At 39.8% G+C, this 6161-nt stretch overlaps 1 long non-coding RNA gene across 1 annotated transcript; it reads left to right on the top strand.

Annotated features, from left to right (window-relative positions):
- Nucleotides 1-1024: 1024 nt before the first annotated feature.
- Nucleotides 1025-1831, top strand: LOC119330124. Its single transcript, XR_005159920.1, has 3 exons — nucleotides 1025-1053; nucleotides 1462-1558; nucleotides 1801-1831. It is a non-coding gene; the product is annotated as an uncharacterized LOC119330124 (long non-coding RNA).
- The last annotated feature ends 4330 nt before the right edge of the window (nucleotides 1832-6161 follow it).

Below are 6161 nucleotides of genomic sequence, written 5' to 3'. Positions count from 1 at the left end.
TTTCGATTATCCTCGAGTTCGTCCATCTAAACGTAGTTGACGAAGCTCCAACATAGATTCCTGCTGTCTCATTGGGACGGTGAGGTTAGGGTTTCTCGTCATGTGGCGAGATTTGGTTTCATGTGCTTCAGACCTATTCAAGGGTTCAATGATTCATGCGCCTCCAGGGCGTTGGTCCTCAGGGGTGTGCACGAAGATTATCCTGTTGTCATGGACAAGGTCAAAGGGGAGCGGCGACAACGATGTGTCAGTGGCTCGTGTTGACGACATAGTGGTCGCTCGGTGGTCTCGGAATATTGATGTAATTTGTTTATTTTTTATGTTTGACGTGCTTTGCACTTCCGATGAACTTTAAGAATAGATCTGAATCATTTTTGAGAAAAAAAACTTTGGTGGACTTCCCAACTACCTTTTTTCTTTTGAGTTGAAGGACTTCCCACTTCTTATTTTGATGGCTTGCGCCCTCGTTTTTCTCCTTTCCGTGTAGTTGGGCCCGCTGCCCAGTGAAAAAAAAAGACACATAAAAGAGAGAGAAAGCGCGCGTACGTGGCAATATTTTGGTCAATTAGGTCTCCTTCGTTCCCTCAAATCTCTCCGCCTCCATAAGCCCAAATCCCCCTTCTCTCTTGAAGCATCTCCTATCCAAAGATCCAGATGCGCTCACCACCGTCGTTCGCGTCCAAGCCACCCCGCCGTTCCCCACCGTCGTCCGCATCCAAGCCGCCCCGCCGTTCCCCACCGTCGTCCGCATCCAAGCCGCCCCGCCGTGTCCCCTACCAGACTGTCGTGTCCCACCACCTCCCGTCTCCCCACCGTCGCCCCACGCCCCCACCTCCCCTGCATCACCACCGCCCGGCCGCCCCACGCCGCACTGCCCTGTCGTGCCCCCTCTTCCTCCCCTCGTATACCTCCAGCATGGTCGTGACGGCCGCGCTGACCATGGCCACGACAGCAAGGATGATGGCGACGCGTGACCCATGGTGACCTTACCCCGGCTGGTAGTTTGGATGACCACCGGATCTAGCTGACATCGTATCCCCTCCTCTCCAACAGGTCTCTCTCACTCTACGGTTTTACTTTTGTGCCACAGCTCGTGTTTCCATCAAGAATTGCTCATATTACATATTGTCAATGCATGCTCATTGTAGAGAGATATGTTTATTTCACTATAAATCTGTGTATTCAGGAGATCAATAGATTACTTGGGGATAATCATGTCAAATTATTTTTGAACCATCAAGTAGTAGTTAGTGTTAATTTGAGTAATTTCTAAATGGTAAAAAAGAGGAAGTCCTCAAATAGATTGACATGAATAGCAACAAGAGAAACTCAATTAGAGTTGTTGAATTTCACATGATTGTGAATGTATCTATGGACACACTGCAAGTAGATTAACCTTCTCTTGTTATTAAAGTACCACTTTGAGTCTATATAACAGATAGTGGCATCTTATTAATGTAGTTAGCAGAGCTGTGATCTTGTTGTATCAGGAATTCAGGAGGTCTGATAAATTGTAATTTCTCTCCAACTAGGCATTCCCCTTTGATCTTAGTGCCATGTAAGTATGCACCATTGTCGCTCAGTGCCTCAGTTTCAACAAAATGTAGGAAATTGAACTTTGTACTGAAGAATATGTTGTGCAAACTGACCACTATGTCCATCTAGTATCTACTATTATGTCAATGTGATTTCGATCTCTAGTTGTTTACTATGATGATTACGTTTTTGCTTTGTTTGCACAAAGGAAACCATTAGTTTTTCACCCTTTATTTATCATCGAGTTGCCCTCTTTATCTGCAGGAACATGTTCTTACCGGTGGTCAGGTCTGCTGGTTGATGCATAGTAGCATCTAATTCAGGCTCTTGCATGAAGGAGCTTCTTGAGGTGATGTTATGTAGTTTGAGCTTATGAACGTACTTGCGAGCCTTTGGAACTAACCACTTGGTGTTTCCCTATTCTTTTGCAGATTTTGGCAACTAAAAAAGGAGTGCCTATCAACGAACCCCCCCCTCCCCCCCAATCTCCAGTTCCACCTTCTGCTTGTTCACCATCTCTTCCAGATTTTGGAGTGCCAAGAACCACCAGCTTTGTGTGCTCAGCAACATATAGATCATGTAAGTTCTCTACCCAATACCCATGAATGCTTCTGTTGCTGGTGCTTTCTACCCAATACCCATGACTGATTGCTGCTGGGCTGCCTGCTGTTCCTAGTCAATTAGCAATGTCAGAATTAAATTAATTGGGCACGCAATTAATTTAGTGCAAATCATTATTGTATGTGTCTTTCTAGTTCGTCTAGTGATAATAATCTGGGACAGATTCGGTCTAGCCTAGCACATATATTTCAGGAAAGTAAGTATCACAGACTCGGCGTAGTCTAGCACATATCTTTTAGGAATGTGAGTATCACAGATTCAGTGTAGCCTACCACATATCTTTTAGATCAAGGTTAGGTTTTAGTGTTCTTTACTGGGCTGTGCTCACGACTGACAAAGCAGTATCATGTGTTGTGCAAGCTGCCGAAACACTAGGAGAGGTACATACTCAGCGTACTGCGGTATTTAGAGCATTCAGTCATGAATCAAAATCCTTTTTATGGTAGGGATGAATCAAAATCTTAGTCTAATATTATGTCAAACTATCCTAAGCATGGTAATTAACGTTTGTCAATTTCGTTCCTGGTCCAGATGGTTTACACAGCACAAAAAAATCCATGTACATAGGCAGGTTGTCCCAGCAAGTAAAAATTTCACTACACACCGCTTTTAGTAATTATCACTAAAGCTTTGTTTCGTGCTTTGATATGCGAGTTTGATAGGAGCAGCAATGCTTTGGTGATAAAACTTTTGTTCCGTCAAAACTGAAAATATTAACCTGTCCTGTGAAATGATAATATATATTAATCAATTGTGGGTATTTTGGCAATTCTATGATGTTTATTGTCCTACTTTTTTTTCTAAAGGTATAGCGTGATGTTAAATGTGGTAAATAGCCGAATTTTCTCGAAAAACATTGCCATTATTTTCTAAAACATTGCCAGGCGTGGCAACGCGCCCCTTTATGTCCTACTATCTAAAATCTTCTTACGAGTACTTTAGTTAGGTACTAGCAAGCATGCGCGCCCACACACGCACGTACAACACAAAACACATGCTCTGCTCCTGATTTGTCAATAGTATGCTGATGCTTTGCTTTGATCTGCTCTACCACTCTGAAATTTTTGCAATGGGGGCCACTTACTTTGCATGTGCTTGCTCATGCAGTGACCTGATTGATAGTTGTCTCTCTTCAACTAATGTCCAGATACAACAAGTTAGTCTTGATTTGTACAGGAGCCAAGTAGAATTGTCTGAACTCTTTTTTGGGGTTTTTACTTACCACACATCTGCCATGTGGTGACTGTCAGAACTCTAAATGCAATAGCGCAACAGTTTACTACTATGTGAGATTAAATGGGATTATGTGGGAAGTAGACGCAACATGGTTGATTGTGGGCTGCCTATGAACACCCGCATAACAGATGCGTGCAGATGTGGGCATCCTGCTATTAGTCCCGCTTGTAGCCTGAATGTGTATCCCTAACGAAGTGAAGGGTCATGACAATCTTCCTGAACTATGACCATGTGTATCCATTGACCTATTTTTCATGCAAATTCTACTATCATTATATAGGTTGCTTCCAAAGTAGTTTCAAAGACTTCAACATATCCAAACAAGTGGAATGTTGCATATGCTACTATTCGGTGTACTGATCCAGAAACTAGGGCTGGTGATATTGAGTTAGGTACCGACTTTGCATGTGTGTGCATAGATGAAACTATTCTGGATAATGAGGTATTGGGGTAGTTTAAGTTTCTGATTGGTGATGCTTTTTCTTTAGGATACTTAATCGCCTGGCCTCGATCTTTTGTAAGTCAAAACTCTTTTCTTCCATATTTCAAAATTATATTTGTGTACATTTAATCACATAACTATAAGATCCAATTTTCTTTTGCAGATTAAAAAGAAGGATAATTGAGTTGCAGCTAAATTCTCCGGTTGGATCAAGAAGCAAATAAAATTATAAAAATGTACTTTGCAATGACCGTAGTTTCTGTTGATAGATGGAAAAAAATGTAATATCATACACAAGATCTTTTTTTTGTTAGAATTGATGCAAATGCTATGTTGTAATATTCTCTAGAGATATGTTCTCTGTGGTCAAATTAATATGAATGATATGTTGCACCGATAATATTGGTATTTGTTTATTGTAATGCATATGTATTCGACACTGTTGTATATTCATCATAAATATCTCGATATTTTCAGTTTGTGTATGTCTCGTGCTTCAGTTTCTCTATCATTTTAATGGTGCCAAGCATCAAATTAAAATAATTGACTATTTGAGCAACTGCAACAATTTTATTACATAAATGTATATTCCATAAAATGGGTGCCTAATTTTTTGGTTAATCATTAAAAATTAAATACATTAATTATGTTTCCATACTAAAATAGTAGTGTTACTGATGTTGTTACTGTAGTTACAAAATATGTTACTATACATAGTTGACAATTATAAATTATAGTGCTATGATAATTGGATATTATGTTACAACTTGTGTTACTCTAGGTATGAAAACATGTTACCACAATGTTCTACGGCTATGGAAATATGTTACTACTAGTGTTACTATAGTTATAAAAATGGGTTACCAATGCATGGTAACACATAATATGCATGTTACTATAACATAATAGTAACACAATTTTTAAAGTACAATAACAATTATTATATGTGACAGCGGACACCACCTAGTAACACAGTCTAATGGAACACATTCCAAAATGTGTTACTATGTGACTTAGTAACACTGTTTTGGGTCTGTGGTAACATAACATGGTGTTACAAAAGCTCTGTCCTCTTGTAGTGTTCATTGCATGTATTTATAATTATCCTCACTATATTATGCATATTGAAGATCGTCGAATTGAAGAAAAGACAAATCGGTGATATTGGGTTCATTAACACAAATATCATAGATGCAACTCAGGTTAAATTTCATGCCGCAGATACCGAGGCCAACTTGCTACGATTGTTGGTAATAAATGAAAACAAAGATATAATACTCTTTCCTTACAACTTCAAGTGAGTGTTACTGTCTTGTGCATATTCGGTTTCCCTTAGATATTAGTCAAGGTTATAGTAATGTAACTGATGAGTTATGCATGCGTGTGTAACTTCCACTATATTCTCCTAAAGATTAAGCTTGAGCAGGGACTAGTAACCGTCTTAGACTCAAGACGAAAAGTTCCCCAGGACTATGCGGACATGACTCAAATGCTCGAGAAGTAAGTTAAATCGATCATTATCCATCATATCAGCAACTTTGTTCATTTCCTGATATATCAAGTAATTGTTTTCTTTGTCTGGTAGGGTTTGGAAAAAATTCACCAAAAAAGCTCTGGGACTCCCGAAGAAGCTGCAATTTAGACACCCGAAAGTAGGTACTATAGTACAATGTTCCGCGCATCTTCTATTGATTCAAGCGCTAGTTTCACCAATACCATTTGGCATTCTTTCTTATCAATTTGATTGACCTCTATTTCTTGTAAAGTGGTTGTGGCAGGAACAAGGGAATGATTTCTGTGGATACTACGTTTGCGAGTCCATCCGCCACATGACCTGTGAGCGGGGCTACTCTGACGAACAATATGAAGTGCGTAAATAACAACATTCACAATTTTATTTTATTACCATCATTTGTGTTGAGTTTCATTCATTCATATATATATGTATTGACCCCCTTGTTCAAATTAGATGTTTCAGAAGCGGGATGAACTCCTAGCACCAGCTCGCATGCGAGCAATTCAAGAGGAATTGGCGGCATTTTTTCTTGACCACGTGATCGCTGAAGACGGAGAATACTATGTGGACCATGAGTCGGTATGTTAGGAGATTATATTTGTAAGAGATAATTATTGTATATATGTAGCCGGTAGTGTCGGATAGATATACGAGAACTTGTTGTTCGACCAATCTCTCGGAGAAGGAGAGGTGGTCGATATCACTTCTCTCTGTATGCATATATGTTCATGACGATCTTCTGTTTCCTTCGTTTGCTTACTAGCTAGCTAGCATGTCTAGTCCTCTCTATATGTATGTATAGTACGTAGC

Source organism: Triticum dicoccoides, chromosome 7A, assembly GCF_002162155.2.
Source record: "Triticum dicoccoides isolate Atlit2015 ecotype Zavitan chromosome 7A, WEW_v2.0, whole genome shotgun sequence".
NCBI classification, from domain to species: Eukaryota; Viridiplantae; Streptophyta; class Magnoliopsida; order Poales; family Poaceae; genus Triticum; species Triticum dicoccoides.
Note: the sequence above shows the minus strand (reverse complement) of the source record. Positions and strands in the feature narration are given on the sequence as shown.